The sequence below is a fragment of the Mytilus trossulus genome, unplaced genomic scaffold (assembly GCF_036588685.1).
Source record: "Mytilus trossulus isolate FHL-02 unplaced genomic scaffold, PNRI_Mtr1.1.1.hap1 h1tg000110l__unscaffolded, whole genome shotgun sequence".
Lineage (NCBI taxonomy): Eukaryota > Metazoa > Mollusca > Bivalvia > Mytilida > Mytilidae > Mytilus > Mytilus trossulus.
Window position 1 is genome coordinate 1,849,519 of NW_026963297.1, and position 18,297 is coordinate 1,867,815.

Genomic DNA, 18,297 nt, shown 5'->3' on the forward strand with positions numbered 1-18,297 from the left:
GATTATTAAACAAGTTCTGTGTTGGATAAAACTATAGAATTTCAAAATAATAACCAGAATTGCATTCTAAAATTGGGAATACTCTTCCATGTTGATCTCATCAAGTTACTGTAATGCCATGAAATAACCCAGAAGGAAAAGAAAAGAAAAAAAGAAACATTTTAAAAGTATTACTGTAGAACTATAATTCTATAAATATGACACACTCCACATGTATCTACAATTGGTAATATGCATTTTTTAACATAATCCCTTATTCAAAATAAAATACATCATTGAAAAACCATCAGTCCTAAAGGTTTTTAACATATTATTTTACATAATAACAATCATTTAGATAATGTCTTTATATATACATTTATGCACTTAATTTAATAGGTTAACAAGTATATGTTACATACAATTATGACAAAATGATAATCATGCATAACATGTACAACAAGATACAAAATAGCCCACAACTGATGCTTACAGTAAATCAATGCAATACAAATGACGTATTGTTAGCTTTGACAAATGCTGTGTCATTTTTTGGTTCAAATAGTTGTGTAGCAAAAAGTAAGAGCTTCATATATTTTATTATTTCCTTAGAGCATAAAAAATAAAAGCTGCCTCTTCAAATGTCATTTAAAACACTATTATCATCTGTTTCTACGTTTGTTTATCTTACTTCTTATTTTTCATAACCGAAAATTGAAAAAGAACCAAGGACATTCGTTTATCTTTGTATTGTATTTTTATAGTATATTTCTTTTTTACATTTAGGCAGAATATAAATACAACTAATGCTCTTTATGGTGTATGCCTTTTATCTATTTCTCACACGAATAGATATTTCTTGTGTCATACTACTGCATGGAATGTGATACGAAAATTGTGTAATAAGATTGACTTATTCAGCATCTTGAAGCAATATTGCGGCATTTCTATTGGCTATTCATTGGGTCATTAATGACTTTGAAAGATCAAAACGATGCACATATCCTCCATGGCAAAGGAGATATGCGATTTTTCCATCATATACAAAAAAACTCGCACTTTTAACCTGCAAATATTATTTTTGTCAAATTTTATTACATTCTGAAGGGTACAAAAAGTTTTAAAATGTCAATAGTTCAAGTTTGATACCAGAACAGGATATATGATGTCATGTTGGTACATCAATTATGGGCAAAAAACTTTCTATATATTAGGGTTGTCAACGAGTAGTCGAGTACTCAAGTATTGCTCGGTAGTACTGAGCATCGAATACCAAAAGGATACTCAACTAATCAGTTTCCTGTTAGAACACCCTTTTTATATAAAATTAATTTTCCTGTGAATGCCCGTCTGACAATTAAATAGTAATCAAGGATTAATCATAGTTAGAATACGTTTTGTTAAGCATGTTTGTGCTTAATTGTCATTTAAAATGGCCCCAAGAAGAAGTCGTCTATACACGAGGACAGTTTCCCTAAGCTAACATTTAAGTCAAAAATGTTGACCTTAGCCTATCCGCTACATCCGTGCAATTAGAGCAGACATTTTCGTCTGCAGGACTGTTTGTTCAAAAATTGTGAACCAAGCTTTCAGAAATAGTTGGCAATAATATTACTTAATACACACAAATTTGTAGCACCCTCTTGTGGCCCCCAATGAATGTATAATCACACATTTTCTAAATAATCAAAGATTTTTCTTTATGGTTACCAAATACTGTTGTTTAATCTGGTTTGTCTTTGACCCCACCATGCATAGATTTTTAATTGGTTATTTCAATTAAACGTTCAAGCAATCTTTCTTAAATAACCACCACCAATTAAATTTTAATAAAAGTGCCGTCCTTCCTCCCCCCCCCCCCCCCATTACAATTAGCTCTTGGATTTTTGCCTAAACAAGTGGATATACCTTATATCTAAATAAAGTATGTCCATCATTAAAATGGTCTGAATAAGCTGCTTTTTAGGCATCAATTATATTTCTTATTTTTGTTATCAATTACATTGCACCAAGTAAATGCTAACACACAATGATAATGCACATGTACCAATACACCGTATATCAGGTTATTTTTGCATCAAATTTTGTATGCAGTTTGGGCTTTTGAAAAGTTAAATAATCACTGCTTTTATTTTTTTCTCCTTTCATGGCCAAGTACAATCCATTTGAATGAACAAAAACATTGGGTTACAATAACTACCGATTAAGTTGCACAATATTTCCAGATATACAGTATAATTTTATATTATTGGGTGATATAAAAACATGTCTATTTATATTCAATATTGTTTAATCTCATAAAGCAGTCAATTAATGTGTTTCTATCATTAACATAAATGATATCAAAAGGTCTGGAGTAATAAATAACAGCTTTGTCACTTTCCTCAATTCGTTGTTGATTTTTTAGTTTATCAAAGTGATCCTGCGACATTTCCAACAATGTTAGTATCACCTGAAACAAAACAACAATAATCAATATATATGTACATTTCCAAAAAAAAAAATATGAGGGTAAATTTGGCAAATATGAATAAAAGTTCCAGTCTCCCCCACGTTCAACATTTTTTATAGGTCCAAGGGCAAAAACTAGAAAAAACGTTTTATAAATATCTTATAGAAATGTAAGCTTTGGAATGCTTCAGTGCAATTTTCAATGTAATTGATATTTTCAAGAGGCATAACTCTTTTAAAAACAATTGATCGGCACTGATTATCGAACTTATCTGAGACATTTCTGATATAAGTTTCATAAAAAATTGGCAAGAACTGTATACAAGATAGCGCTAACAATGCAACTTTCCATGTAATTAATTCCAAGGGGCATAACTCTTTTAAACATAGTAGATTTTCAAACTTGTCCAAGACATTGCTGATATAAATCTATTATATAAGATTCATAAAAATCTGGCAAGAATTATACACATGAAAGTGCTAGCAATGCAATCTTCCATGTAATTAATGTTTCCAAGGGACATAACTCTTTTAAAAATAGTTGATCGGCACTGATATTCGAACTTGCCCTAGACATTTCTGATATAAACCTATGATATAAGATTCATAAAAATATGGCAAGAATTATACACATGAGAGTGCTAGCAGTGCAATTTTCAATGTAATTACTATTTCCAAGGGACATAACTTCTTTTTAAATAGTTGATCGGCACTGATTTTCGAACTTGTCCTAGACATTTCTGATATCAACCTATGATATTAGTTCATAAAAATCTGACAAAATGTACATGTGAGAGCGCTAACAAGACCTGACAGACAAACGGAATGACAGATGAACAGACGGACTCCCGATATTTCTATGTCCATTAATACAACCAATTTTTTAAAGTGTCATCTCTGATTAGTGAGCAAAAAACCTACAATAAATTAAAAGAATATTTATTAAATTCAGGGCCAAACTCTTGAATTTAGGTTAATGGAATAGCTTCTGCAAGAGAAGCAAGGCAAAACTTGCATATTTTTTATGCCATGAAAGGGGGGGGAATGAAGCCACCCCTGTATTTTTCTGATACAATATCCAGTAACTTTTAGAAATTAATTAGAAATAAACCATGAGCAAGGCAAAATTGAAAATGTATGTGGCTCTTACAAGGTGATGCCTTCAAACAGTTGTTGCTATTATTCACATGTCTCGAATGTGTCAAGCAATAATACTGTATTTTAGAATATTTTTATTATAACATTTTATACTTCATATCTTGCTGATCTGATTCATATCTTTTACATGTCAATGAAGGTGTTACCTAACACTACAGGGATATAACTCTGAAAAATCAGCTAAACATTTATTCACGTTGTGTAGTTAAGGAAATATTTAGCTTCTCAATGATCAAAATTATTGTTTGTCAAACTGCTATGTAACCATTGCATTTTTCTGATAAAATGGTTGGTTCAATTTTTTTTTTTTTTTTTATGTTTTTGTCAAAGAGTCAAAGTAAATGCTTTGTCAAAATTTTATGAAAATTAAACGAATCAAATTAATTTTAGTGAAGGTGTTGGGTATCACCATAAGGTGTATACTTAATATTTACATCTGTTTTGTTTACTATAATTCCTGGCATCGTAAGTTTTGTCATTTTTAAGGTCTTTCCTCTACGCGAGGAAAGATCTTATTGTTTTTCTAATGTTTTTTTTTTTTTCCTTTTCTTTTTTTTCTTCCAACATTTTCTTGACATGCCCGCATCTTATTTCTTTTGAAGTTATGAATACCAAATATTACCCATCGATAGACCTCATCATGAAGTATTACCAGATGACATTGTTCAGGATTTCATCATCCCCATATGGAGTTATCTCCCTTTTATTGATTTTTGTCAACATAGCCCCCCCCCCTCGTTGTTTTTAAAGATATCATGACCTTATTTGGACAATAGGTACATCTCATCATGATGTATTACCATATAAGGCTGAATAAGATTTCATCTTCCCCTGTGAGATTTATATCCCCTTGAAACGATTTCTTTCCTTTGCATTTTTCTTAAAAAGTATTACAGATAGAATCGATTTGAAACGGCAACATGTACAGGAACAGATGGCAATGTTAATGAACATATACAATTATTTTGTTATTAACCCTTATAAGGAATTATTCCCCTTGATAAATTATACACAATTTTAGAAAAAATCTATTTCAAGAACCGGAAGTCGTAGAAACTTAAGACCTTCACCAATAATCTCTAATGCATGTGACCTTCAATATGCACCCAAGGTCAAAGGTCACAGAGTGCAACAAAAAATTACGCTGCAATTTCAAGCTTACATATTAGGAAAACGATAAGACTTTGCTGCCTACATACAGCGTATAAAATGTTCCTCTCGACGAGCTCTACATTTTATATAATAAGCCCAAAAATGTCTGACCGTCTGTTCAAAAGTTGCAACGGGATGATTTTTAAAAGTATAGTATTTTGTGTATATCTTTTTAAAGGTAACAGATATCAACCTACTACAAACTGCAAAGATGATCAGTAATTCAAGACCTTAAATTTGAGGTCAGTGTCAGGTCATGATGAAATTTCACCTTGACCTTCACATTATACTATGACCTTGACCTTGTGATATTTGAAAGGTCAAGTGGTCGTGAGTTGAATGGTGATAGTCCCATGTCTCTACGACTTCCGGTTCTTAAGTTTTGTAATGCATCATATATTTGATGATTAATTGTGACCTTGGTGAACTTTGAAATTGTCCAAATTCTTCTTTTATAATGTTGTCCTTTAACTGTAGATCATTTACCATTGAACAGATTTGAGATATCTATTGTCGTTTTAGAGATAATGCAGTTTGAAATTTTGCGAGCGGCAGCATGTATTTCTGAATCAACAACAGTTTACCACTTAAAATGTTTAAGACATTGAAGAGGTTCACATATGCATATGTTTGACCAAATACTAAAAACATTCCATGGAAAAAAACACCAAAAAATCATTTTGAAATTTTCATGTTTTGCATTGACTTTGTAAGTTTCATAACTTCTATTTATATCGTTGATATTGCATCATTTTTGACACTTTCAAATGGTGTCAACTGATATATCAAATTGATGGTCTCAATAAACCTCTTTTTCATCCCAGGGGGAAGGGTGGGGTAATTTAGTGCAAAAAATGATGGTAAGGTTGTCGCATATCAAATGAAAGAACATAAAGCGTACATTTCAAACAAATTGACGTACCCGAAAAATTACGATTAGGTTGTTGTATATAAAATAAAAAGGTCATGATGTGTACATTTGAAATATCAAATTCCCGACCTCCAAAAATTAGTTGGATGGGGTTATTAAGTGCAAAAATCAAACTTTCTAGAAAAAGGCGTGGTCGCATATCAAATTAAAGCTCATCTATCCTGTGTTACATACATCATACTTCCGATCTCAAAAATGTAGGCTGATGAGGTTATTAAGTGTAAAAAATGAAAAGTTTCAGAAGGTATGCTTGTCGTATATCAAACGAAAGGTCGTACAAAGTACATTACGAAAACATCACTTTTACAGGAAAGACCTTTCAATTGTTTTACAAACAATTGAGATACTAGTATCACATTTCTTTGTTAACTCGTGTAGATTCAGAAGTAGTTCCCCAGCATGCTGTCCAAGGACTCTTGGATTAAAATACTCCTCAATGCTAGTTGTGTTTTAACTTTTGAAATACGTAAAAGAGTCTGAATCTAGACTGGTACTTTCAAAATTACCAGTCATGGAATCAATACCAGATAATGAAGAGTCTTTGTTCACCTAAAAATTAAATAAAAATGTGGTAACTATGAAATCTTAATTTCAAATTTGTAAACAAATGTAATTAATGAATAAGTTTGTGAAAAATTATCCAACTCCAACCTATCTTTAAACCCTAAATTAAATAACTCACACCAAACGACCCAGAATTAAAATGCAGACTTAAAAGCCCATACTAAAATTTTGATCTTACATCATAGATAATTTCAATTAAAGATGTTTAAATTACGGCAGGTTAGTGAGAAAACATATTACAGAAAAAAATATACACTTAAAACCATCCACAATAGGTAATTATACATTTGCCATTATGCCATTTGTAAAATGAAAATAAGTATGTCAAAATGGGCAGCTCTGATATACTGACACCATATGTCTGATACCTCATTTATCGTACACCCTAGTTGTAATCTAACAGCACAACAGACCAATACTTATATTAAGATCAAGGATTTTAAAATAGTATGACATTTGAAACAGAATGCCCTCTCCATTGTCTTAACAGTCAACACAAGTTATCAAGTAAATGTGAATTTATGAATTAGTGCTAAAATTGGATTTCATCCCCCTCTCAACACATAGTATGATAGAGACACTGACCTCATGTCAATGTGACTAAAAACAAATATAATTGGTGTCATTGCATATATATCTAGAGGCTCTAAAGAGCCTGTGTCCTTCATTACCTAAGTCTATGTAAATCTTCAACAATGGACACTCTTCAACATTGTACACTATAATATAATTCATGACAAAAATCTTTTTGTTGATCTTCTATTGCGGATAATTTTTTTCTGTTTACATTTCATCTCTATATTCAGTGTTTGCCCAAAACACAAGAAAGGGTGAAAAAAATTGTCATTTAAGTGTAAAAACTCCTATAAAGAGTCAACTCACAATTTCGGCATACTTTGACTTATTTGCAGATCTCTTCTTGCTTACCATTATTGCTATTTAAAGTGTCTATCTATTTTTCATAGTTATCAATATAGTAGACTAAAATGCAAAAAAATGGCAAAAATCATCATTTAAGAGCTCCCTCATGAAAAAATGGCGTCTGAATTTTGTCTGACCAGTATTCTTATTTTTTCTTATTTTTTTTTCTGATTAATGTCTGAATGGCTAAAATAATGTACATTTACGAAAATGTCTGAATTTTTGCTGGATTTCGGACTTTTAAGGAAAAATTTAAAATTGTCATACGAACATTTAGACAAAAAACAGAATAGCATTCAGACAAAGATCAGAATAATGTAAGAATAATTTAAGTCATTAATTAGAATGAATTCAGAAAAATTCTGAACTTAATCAGAAAGATTAAGAAATAATGAGACAACATTCAGAAATATCAAGAAATATCCAAACAACATTCTGATGGATCTAGATGAATTCAGACAGATTCAGAATGATTCCGATATATTCAGAAAACATTCAGAATGATTCAAAATGTGGATATCCATATAAAACTTTAAAACTTATTACAACAGAAATTCCCATAAAAACATAAAACAAAGTTCTTGAAGTTGAATGAAAGTCAATGTGCTTACACATTGATGATGGTCAAATATCCATAGCCTCTAAACAATAATAAAAACATCCACATTTTGAGGACGTTTGTAAATTAATAGTTTCAATAACATAAAATTCAAACTTTAAATTTTCGATTCAATTTTATTATCTGATATGGATCTGTGATTGCCTATTCTGTTCATTTCCTGCCTCTTGGAGTCTCTAGTTTTCTTTTCTGTATGAGTAAATTTCCTTCAAAATAGAATGGAATCATGTCACATGAAAAATTATTAGGTACAGGTATCTTGTGACCTGAGTAAATAAAAAAAACGATATGTATTTTATTAAAATATGGTTTGAATTGCACATATGTTAGCACTTAGAAGACCAGATCGACAGCAGCTCATTATTTCTATGTCTCCTAGCAATGCATCACACAGTAGAAAACAAAACATTTGAGTGGAACTTTGCTGACACCAAATATACAACATCCCGTACCAAGAAAATTCATATTTGAGTTAACTTGGTTAATCCCATAAAAGAAATACATTTTTTTTATTAAGCACTTGGAAACCATTTTTTTGAACAAATTATGTCTATTTTAAAAATCTTTGACCTTGACCTCAAAATTAGTTGTTGGGAAAGCTTAAGGAATCTATAATCACATGGTATGCGATTTTTTATTTATAGCACAATGTATTATCATGTATATGCAAATAATGTAGGAAGTCATATATATTCTAGTGTTTTATATTGTCATCATGTGTAATGAATGTGTTGGCGTTATAGCTAAATTTAAGGTATTGGCTTTGCTTGTTATTAAATTTAAAGGATGTATGGTGACCTATAGCTAGTATTGCTCTTATCTACATTTGTAAGGCATTTATATAGTAGACAGTTGTCTCATTGGAAAACATTCCACACTTATAGCTTATTTTTATACTATCAAAACTAAAGCTTTTTTTTTACCAGATTTTGTATAAAAGTGACACCTAACATCCACGTATTCCAACATCAATCCGAATTCCGATAGCAAACAATCTTTTTCGGAAGACTCCGTAGACATATTATAAGAACTTCATTGTAAATATTACAAAATATTGATCACATGATGCTAGTATTACTAGACTTGCAAATTGCTGTACATCAATCCGACACTAATTCAGTGTTTCTGCGGTTTTTGTATTATATGCTAATGATAAATGTATACCATTTATGAAAGGGTTTAAGCATTTTATGCCCGCCATCATCAGGGATTTACCTATATCAATTTATTTTAATGTTGTCGTTGTCAATAGGTCTGCAATATTTTTATGCTTTTTATAAGATATTATTGGTTTGCTTGAAAATATTTCGTTGCAAACTGCATCCTGTTTTAGTAGATCTCAATGTTTACTAATGCATTGTTTTAATTTATGAATGCATGGATTAAATTTCGTTGCCAATACTAAAGGAACTTCCTTTGTGTTTTGTTTGGCCTTTTTTCTGACTAAATCAGATCTATTACATGATAATGCCTCAGTTATGTACTTTTCGATTTCAATATCCTTGTATCCTCTCTTTATAAAGGTCAATCTGAACTGTAACAAAATATATTGTAAATCAACATCATGATTTGTTGTTCTAATGTATCTGATAACTTCGCCCTTGATAAACCCTGCAAACACATGTCTACTGTGAAAGCGTTTACGATCTAGATAAAGGAAGGCATTTGTCGGTTTAAAGTGTGTTTTCACATCCAAAATAATTTCATTAGAAAATCTTGTTTCTTTGAAAATATTGACATCAAGAAATATTATTTCTTTAGATGAGAATTCTAGTGTGAATTTCAGGAACGGATGATGATTATTTGCTAACTCTAGCAAATCCTGCATTTCCTTCCAATCGCTATGATATATTAATATAATACCATGCCGATACCTTCCATAGAAAAATATATTTTGTCTATGTTCAAACTACGAAAGAATTTCTTTCATAATTGTATACATGAGTATATCACAGATTTCCGTGCTTGGCACTGCTATCGCGGCTCCTATTTTTTGCTTATAAAGCCGTCCATTAAAATCGATAATGTTGTTCTCTAAAATTGATCTGAGGAAATAGATTAAATCATCCGTAGGTGGGCATTTGATTTTGTAATCTGATTTATCAAACTGATCATACGAAATTCTAACTGCCGATAATAATTCATCAATCGGGCAATTAGTGTACATTGAAACTACATCAAAACTACACAGCCAGTAATCTGCATTAGGCTTAACTCTTTCCAACTTGTATATTAGATTAGACGTATCCTTTATATACGTATGTTGTTTTTGTACCATAGGTACTAAAACATAATCGATATCGCATCCAATAAATTCTGTGACAGTACAAATCTGAGATATGATTGCCCGACATGGTGGCATTATGTTATCAATGTTAAACCCATATTTTTTTGATTTTCACTTATTCCGTTTCATTTAATCGGTGTATTTTAGGCAAGCTATGCATATACCCAGGCCCATAATCAATTTGATTACCGTTATTAAGGTAATTAAATGTGGCGTAATCTATAACACCTTTGGTGTACATGCCTTTGACATATGTATTGATAATACATCTGAGTGCTTTTAGGTCAAAGTTTTCCAATTTGGTGTAATGGTGTGTATTTAATTGGCGATCGCCTTTAAGATGGGAATTGACCTTATCTAAAATAACATCATTGTTACATTTATCGGCTTTCTTTATGATTAATGATTCATCATTTTACAGAGAAAAAATGCCGAACCTCTGTGAAAGACTTAGATTGTTTCGAAATTTTCGAATTTGCATTGAAGATAGTTGACACCCTAACCCACTCTTACAGAAAAGTTAATTAAAATGTTCTACGGCAATACTTGTATCTGCACTAGGTGCAAAGGGAAGCTGGGTAGCTGAGGTCTACTTGAGAAAAAAATCCAGGGTGTTGTTCGGCTTCGTTTTGTATTTAAGTAGGTCCACAGTTGGGGTCGGACACACTTACCCCCCCTTACAAAAAAGTTAATTAAAAATGTTCTACGGCAATACTTTTATCCGCACTAGGTGCAAAAGGAAGCTTAGTAGTTGATGTCTACATGATAAAAAATTCAGGGTGTTGTTCGGCTTAATTTAATTTTTTTTGACTAGGTCCAAAGTTGGGGTCGCACACCTACCCAAACCTCACCAAAAATTTATTCAAAATGTTCTACGGCAATAATTTTGTCCGCACTAGGTGCAAAGGGAAGCTGGGTAGCTGATGTAAACTTGATAAAAAGTAAAGGGTGTTGTTCGGCTTAATTATTTTTTTAAACCAGGTCCATAGTTTGGGTCGGACATCCTAACCCACCCTTACAGAAAAATTAATAAAAAAATGTTCTACGGCAATACTTTTGTCCGCACTAGGTGCAAAAGGGAAGCTTAGTAGGTGAGGTCTACTTGAGAAAAAGCCAGGGTGTTGTTCGGCTTAGTTTTGTTTGTAAGTAGGTCCACAGTTGGGGTCGGACACCCTAACCCACCCTTACAGAAAAGTTAATTAAAAATGTTGTACGACAATACTTTTGTCAGCACAAAGTGCAAAGGGAAGCTAAGTAACTGAGGTATACTTGAGAAGAAATCCAGGGTCTTGGTCGGCTTAGTTTTGTTTTTAAGTAGGTCCGCAGTAGGGGTCGGACACCCTAACCCTTCCTTACAGAAAAGTTAATAACAAATGTTTTACGGCAATACTTTTGTACGCACTAGGTCGAAAAGGAAGCAGGGTAGCTGATAACTACCTGATAAAAAGTCCAGGGTGTTGTTCGGCTCAATTTGTTTTTTTAACTAGGTCTAAAGTTGGGGTCGGACATCCTATCCCACCCTTACAGAAAAGTTAATTAAAAATGTTCTACGGCAATACTTTTGTCTGCACTAGTTGCAAAGGGAAGCTAAATAGCTGAGGTCTACTTCAGAAAAAATCCAGGGTGATGTTCGGCTTAATTTGATTTTTTTTTCTAGGTCCAAAATTAGGGTCGCACACCTACCCAACCCTCACTAAAAAAATAAAATTAAAATGTTCTACGGCAATAATTTTGTCCGCACTAGGTGCAAAGGGAAGCTGGGTAGCTGATGTCTACTTGATAAAAAATCCAAGATGTTGTTCGGCTAAATTTGTTTTTCTTGGTCCAAAGTTGGTGTCGGATACCCTATCCCATCCTTACAGAAAAGTTAATAAAACATGTTATATGGCAACACTTTTGTCTGCACTAGTTGCAAAGGGAAGCTGGGCAGCGGAGGTCTACTTGAGAAAAAATCAAGGGTGTTGTTTGGCTTAGTTTTGTTTTTAAGTAGGTCCACAGTTGGGGTCGGACACCCTAACCCACCCTTACAGAAAAGTTTATTAAAAATGTTCTACCACAATACTTTTGTCTGCACTAGTTGCAAAGGGAAGCAAAGTAGCTAAGGTCTACTTGAGAAAAAATCCAGGGTGTTCGGATTAGTTATGTTTTTAGGTTGGTCCACAGTTGGGGTCTGACACCATACCCCACCCTTACAGAAAAGTTAATAAAACATGTTCTACGGCAATACTTTTGTCCGCACTAGGTGCAAAGGGAAGCTGGGTAGCTGAGGTCTACTTGATAAAAAATCCAGGGTGTTTTTCGGCTTAATTTTGTTTTTTAACTAGGTCCAAAGTTGGGGTCGGACACCCTATCCAACCATTACTAAAAAGTGTATTAATAATGTTCTACGGCAAAAGTTTTGTCCGCACTATGTGCAAATGGAAGCTGGGTAGCTGATGTCTACTTGATAACAAATCCAGGGTGTTGTTCGGCTTAATTTTGTTTTCTAACTAGGTCCAAAGTTAGGGTCGGACATCCTATTCCACCCTTACAGAAAAAAAAATAAAAAATGTTCTACGGCAATGCTTTTGTCCACATTAGCTGGGTTGCTGATGTCTACTTGATAAAAAATCCAGGGTGTTGTTTGGCTTTATCCTTTTTTTAACTAAGTCCAAAGTTGGGGTCGGGCACCCTTTCACCACCCTTACAGAAAAGTCAATACAAAATGCTCTACGAAAAAACCTTTGTCCGCACAAGTTGCAAAGGGAAGATGGGTAGCTTATGTCTACTTGAGAAAAAATCCAGGGTGTTTTTCGACTTAGTTTTTTTATAAAGTAGGTCCACAGTTGGGGTCGGACATCCTACCCCACCCTTAGTGAACAGTTAATACACTTATTTCTTTGCAATACGGTTGTCCGCACTAGGTGGGAAGGGAAGCTGGGTAGCTGAAGTCTACTTCATAAAAAAGCCAGATTGTTTTTCGGCTTAGTTTTGTTTTTAAGTATGTCCACTGTTGGTGTCGGACACCCTATCCCACCCTTACAGAAAAATTAATAAAAAAAATTCTACAATGTACGGCAATACTTGTGTCCGCACTAGATGCAAAGGGAAGCTGAGTAGCTGATGTCTACTTGATAAAAAAATACAGGCTGTTGTTCGGCTTAATTGTTTTTTTTAACTAGGTCCAAAGTTGGGGTCGGACACCCTACCTAACCATTACTAAAAACATTATTGATAATGTTCTACGGCAAAACTTTTTTCCGCACTAGGTGCAAAGGGAAGCTGGGTAGTTGATGTCTACTTGATAAAAAATCCAGGGTGTTGTTCGGCTTAATTTTTTGTTTAACTAGATCCAAAGTCCGGGTCGGACATCCTATCCCACCCTTACAGAAAAAATTAAAAAAACAAATGTTCTTTTGTCCGTACTAGGTGCAAAGGGAAGCTGGGTTGCTAATGTCTACTTGATAAAAAATCCAGGGTGTTGTTCGGCTTAATTTTTTTTTAAATAGGTCCAAAGTTGGGATCGGACACCCTTTTACCACCCTTACAGAAAAGTCAATACAAAAATGTTCTACGGCAATACCTTTGTCCGCACTAGTTGCAAAGGGAAGATGGGTAGCTGATGTCTACTTGAGAAAAAATCCAGGGTGTTTTTCGACTTAGTTTTCTTATAAAGTAGGTCCAAAGTTGGGGTCGGACATCCTACCCCACCCTTAGTGAACAGTTAATAAAAATATTTCTACGGCAATACGGTTGTCCACTCTAGATTCAAAGGGAAACTGGGAAGCTGAGGTCTACTTGATAAAAAATCCAGGGTGTTGTTTGGCTTAGTTTTATTCAAAGTAGGTCCAAAGTCGGCGTCGGACACCCTACCCCTACCCTTTCAGAAAAGTTAATAAAAAATATTCTGTGGCTAAACTGGTGTCTGCACTAGGTGCAAAGGGAAGCTGGATAGCTGAGGTCTATATCAGAAAAAAATACAGTGTGTTCATCAGCTTAGTTTTTTTTTAAAGTACATGTAGGTCCAAAGTTGGGATCGGACACTCTATTCCACCCTTACCATGCTTACATAAAAGTTAAAAACAAAATGTTCTACGGCAATCCTTGTATCCGCACTAGGTGCAAGTGAAAGCCGGGTAACTGAGGCCTACTTGCGAAAAACTCCAGGGTGTTGCTCGGCTTAGTTTTTTTTTAAGTAGGTCCAAAGTTGTGATCAGACATCTTACCCTACTCTTACAGAAAACATAATAAAAAATGTTCTACGGCAAGACTTTTGTCCGCACTAGGTGCAAAGGGAAGCTGGGTAGCTGATGTATACTTGATAAACAATATATGGTATTGTTCGGCTTAGTTTTATTCAAAGTAGGTCCAAAGTCGTGGTCGGACACCCTACCCCACCCTTACAGAAAAGATAATTAAAAATGTTCTACAGCAATACTTTTGTCCGCATTATATTCAAATGGAAGCTTACTAGCTGATGTCTCCTTGAGAAAAAAATCCAGGGTGTTGTTCGGCTAATCTTTTTTTAACTAGGTGCAAAGTTTGGGTCGCACACCCTACCCAAACCTTACTGAAAAGTTTATTAATAATGTTGTACGGAAAAACTTGTGTCTGCTCTAGGTGCAAAGGGAAGCTGGGTAGCTGAGGTCTACTTGATAAAAAATCCAGGGTGTTTTTCGGCTTAGTTTTGTTTTAAAGTAGGTCCACAGTTGCGGTCGGACACCTCACCCCAACCTTACAGAAAAGTTAATAAAACAAAATGTTCTACGGCAATACATTTGTCTGTACTAGGTGCAAAAGGAAGCTGGGTAGCTGATATCTACATGAGAAAAAATCCAGGGTGTTCATCGGCTTAGTTTTTTTTTAAAGTAGGTCCAAAGTTGGGGTCGGACACCCTACCCCATCCTTTAAGAAAAGTTAATAAAAATATGTTTTACGGCAAAACTTTTGTCCGCATTAGGTGGAATTGCAGCTGGATAGCTGAGGTCAACATGAGAATATTCTATGGTGTTGTTCGGCTTAGTTTTTTTCTTTTAAAGTAAGTCCAAAGTTGGGGTCGGACACCCTACCCCGCCCTTACAGAAAAGTTAATAAAAAATGTTATACGGCCATACTTTTGTCTGCACTAGGTTTAAAAGGGAAGCTGGGTAGCTGAGGTCTACTTGAGAAAAAATCCAGGGTTTTTGATTTAGTTTTTTTTTCTTTTATAGTAGGTCCGAAGTTGGGGTCGGAAACCCTACCGCAGACTTACAGAGAAGTTAATAAAAAATGTTCTACGGGAATAATTATGTCCGCACTAGGTGCAATGGAAAGCTGGGTAGCTGAGGTCTACTTGAGAAAAAATCCAGGGTGTTGTTCGGCTTATTTTTTTTTCTTTTAAAGTAGGTCTAAAGTTGGGGTCGGACACCTTACCCAACCCTTACAGAAAAGTTAATAAAAAAATGTTCTACAGCAATATTTTCGTCCGCACTAGGTGCAGAGGAAAGCTGGGTAGCTGATGTCTACTTGATAAAAAATCCAGGTTGTTTGAATTAGTTTTTTGTTAAAGTAAGTCCAAAGTTTGGGTCGGACACCCTTTTACCACCCTTACAGAAAAGTAAATAAAAAATGTTCTACAGCAATACTTTCGTCCGCACTAGGTGCAAAGGGAAGCTGGGTAGCTGAGGTCTACTTGAGAATAAATCCAGGGTGTTTTTCAGCTTAGTTTTTTTTAAAGTAGGTCCAAAGTTGGGGTCGGACATCCTATCCCATCCTTAGTGCACAGTTAATAACAAATGTTCTACGGCAATACTTTTGTCTGCACTAGGTGCAAAGAGAAGCTTGGTAGCTGAGGTCTACTTGATTAGAAATCCAGGGTGTTGTTCGGCTTAGTTTTCCTTAAAGTAGGTTCAAAGTCGGACACCTAATGCCATCCTTACAGAAAAATTAATAAAAAATGTTCTACGGCAATACTGTTGTCCGCTCTAGGAAAAATGGAGGCTGGGTAGCTGAAGTCTACTTGAGAAAAAAAAACATGGTGAATTTCGACTAACTTTTGTTTCTAAGTAGATCCACAGTTGGGGTCGGAAACCTGACCCTAACCATACAGAAAAGTTACTAAACAATGTTCTACGGCAAAACTTTTGTCTGCACTAGATGCAAAGGGAAGCTGTGTAGATGAGGTCTACTTGAGAATAAATCCATGGTGGTATTCGGCTTCCTTTTTAGGTCAAAAGTTGGGTCGGACACCCTACCCACCCTTACAGAAAAGTTAAAAAAAATGTTTTACGGTAATGATTTTACCGCACTAGGAGCAAAGGGAAGCTGGGTAGCTGAAGTCTACTTGAGAAAAAATCCAGGGCTTTGTTTGTCTTATTTTTTTTTAAAGTATATCCAAAGTTCAGGTCGGACACCCTACCCCCTCTTTTCAGATAAGATAATAAAAAAATGTTCTACGGCAATATTTTTGTCCGCACTGGGTGCAAATGGAGCTGGGTAGCCGAGGTCTTCATGAGAAAAAAATCTAGGGTGTTGTTCGGCTTGGTGTTTTCTTTTAAAGTAGGTCAAAAGTTGGGTTCGGAAACCCTACCGCACACTAACCGAAAAGTTAATAAAAATGTTCTACAGCAATAATTTTGTCCGCACTAGGAGCAAATAAAAGCTGGGTAGCTGAGGTTTACTTGATAAAAAATTCAGGGTGTTGTTCGGCTTAGTTTTATTCAAAGTAGGTTCAAAGTTGGGGTCGGAAACCCTACCGCACACTTACCGAAAAGTTTATAAAAAATGTTCTACGGAATACTTTTGTCCGCACTAGGTGCAAAGGGAAGCTGGGTAGCTGAGGTCTACTTGAGAAAAAATCCAGGGTGTTGTTTGGCTTATTTTTCTTTTTCTTTTAAAGTAGGTCTAAAGTTGGGGTCGGACACTTTACCCAACCCTTACAGAAAAGTTAATAAAAAAAATGTTCTACAGCAATACTTTCGTCCGCACTAGTTTCAAAGGGAAGCTGGGTACCTGATGTCTACTTGATAAAAAATCCAGGGTGTTGTTCGGATCAGTTTTTTTTTTATAAGTAGGTCCAAAGTTGGGGTCGGACACCCTTTTACTACCCTTACAGAAAAGTTAATAAAAAATGTTCTACGGCAATACCTTTGTTTGCATTAGTTGCAAAGGGAAGACGGGTAGCTTATGTCTACTTGAGAAGAAATCCAGGGTGTTCTTCGGCTTAGTTTTTTTTTTAAAGTAGGTCCAAAGTTGGGGTCTGACATCCTGCCCCATCCTTAGTGAACAGTTAATGACAAATGTTCTACGGCAATACTTTTGTCCGCACTAGGTGCAAAGGGAAGCTGGATAGCTGAGACTACTTGAGAAAAAATCTAGAATGTTGTTTGGCTTAGTTTTATTCAAAGTAGGTCCAAAGTTGGGGTCGGACACCCTATCCCACCCTTTCAGAAAAGTTAATAAAAAAATGTTCTACAGCAATTCTTTTGTCCGCACTATGTGCAAAGGGAAGCTTGATAGCTGAGGTCTACTTGATAAACATCCAGGGTCTTGTTCGGCTTAGTTTTATTCAAAGTAGGTTCAAAGTTGGGGTCGGACACCCTTCTCCACCCTTACAGAAACGTTAACAAAAAATGTTCAACGGCAATACTTTTGTCTGCACTAGGTGCAAAGAGAAGCCGGGTAACCTATGTCTACTTGATAGAACATCCAGGTTCATTTTGGAACATCAGTGATGAAAGCTTGTTAAAAAAGGGAGAAATAACGTTCAATATAATACAGTTCATATTTTAATCAAATGTAACCTTTGGCAAGCATTTGCAAGGACAGAACTGTTCTTCAAATTTCAAAACAAATAAATCAAGAATTTCTAACCATTTAAGAAATCATAATACAAATCAATAAACTTACTGCAAAGGTTTAAATCCAACATGCTATGACTTCATTTAATAGATTTTGTTTTACTTCAATAACGACCAGTATTACCTGTGTAACATGATACATTTGAATGACATAATGACAGACCCCCTTTGCACTTTTTAGTTTTGCACTGTATGACACGATGTCGTTTTTCGTGAAAAGAAAACACTTTTCGACTTTGACATCCTGTTAATCAGCATTCAACATTACAAAACGGACATGATCGTTATCCATGGACAGACTGTAAATGTTAAGAAACTTTATCAATGGATAATAATTTTTTTTTCTCAAATTCAAAGAAAAACAACAACAAAAAAGACTAAATCCCGAATATTCTCTTTAAAATATAATCTATAATAA

At 34.5% G+C, this 18,297-nt stretch overlaps 1 long non-coding RNA gene across 1 annotated transcript in view; it reads right to left on the reverse strand.

The window, feature by feature from the left end:
* Positions 1 to 214: 214 nt before the first annotated feature.
* Positions 215 to 18,297, reverse strand: part of LOC134700025 (uncharacterized) — a 204,327-nt gene continuing 186,244 nt past the window's right edge. The window contains exons 6-7 of the long non-coding RNA XR_010103733.1: positions 7,872 to 7,981; positions 215 to 2,431 (exon numbers count right to left, since the gene is read on the reverse strand). This is a non-coding gene — a long non-coding RNA (uncharacterized LOC134700025). The remainder of the gene's footprint in view (positions 2,432 to 7,871; positions 7,982 to 18,297) is intronic.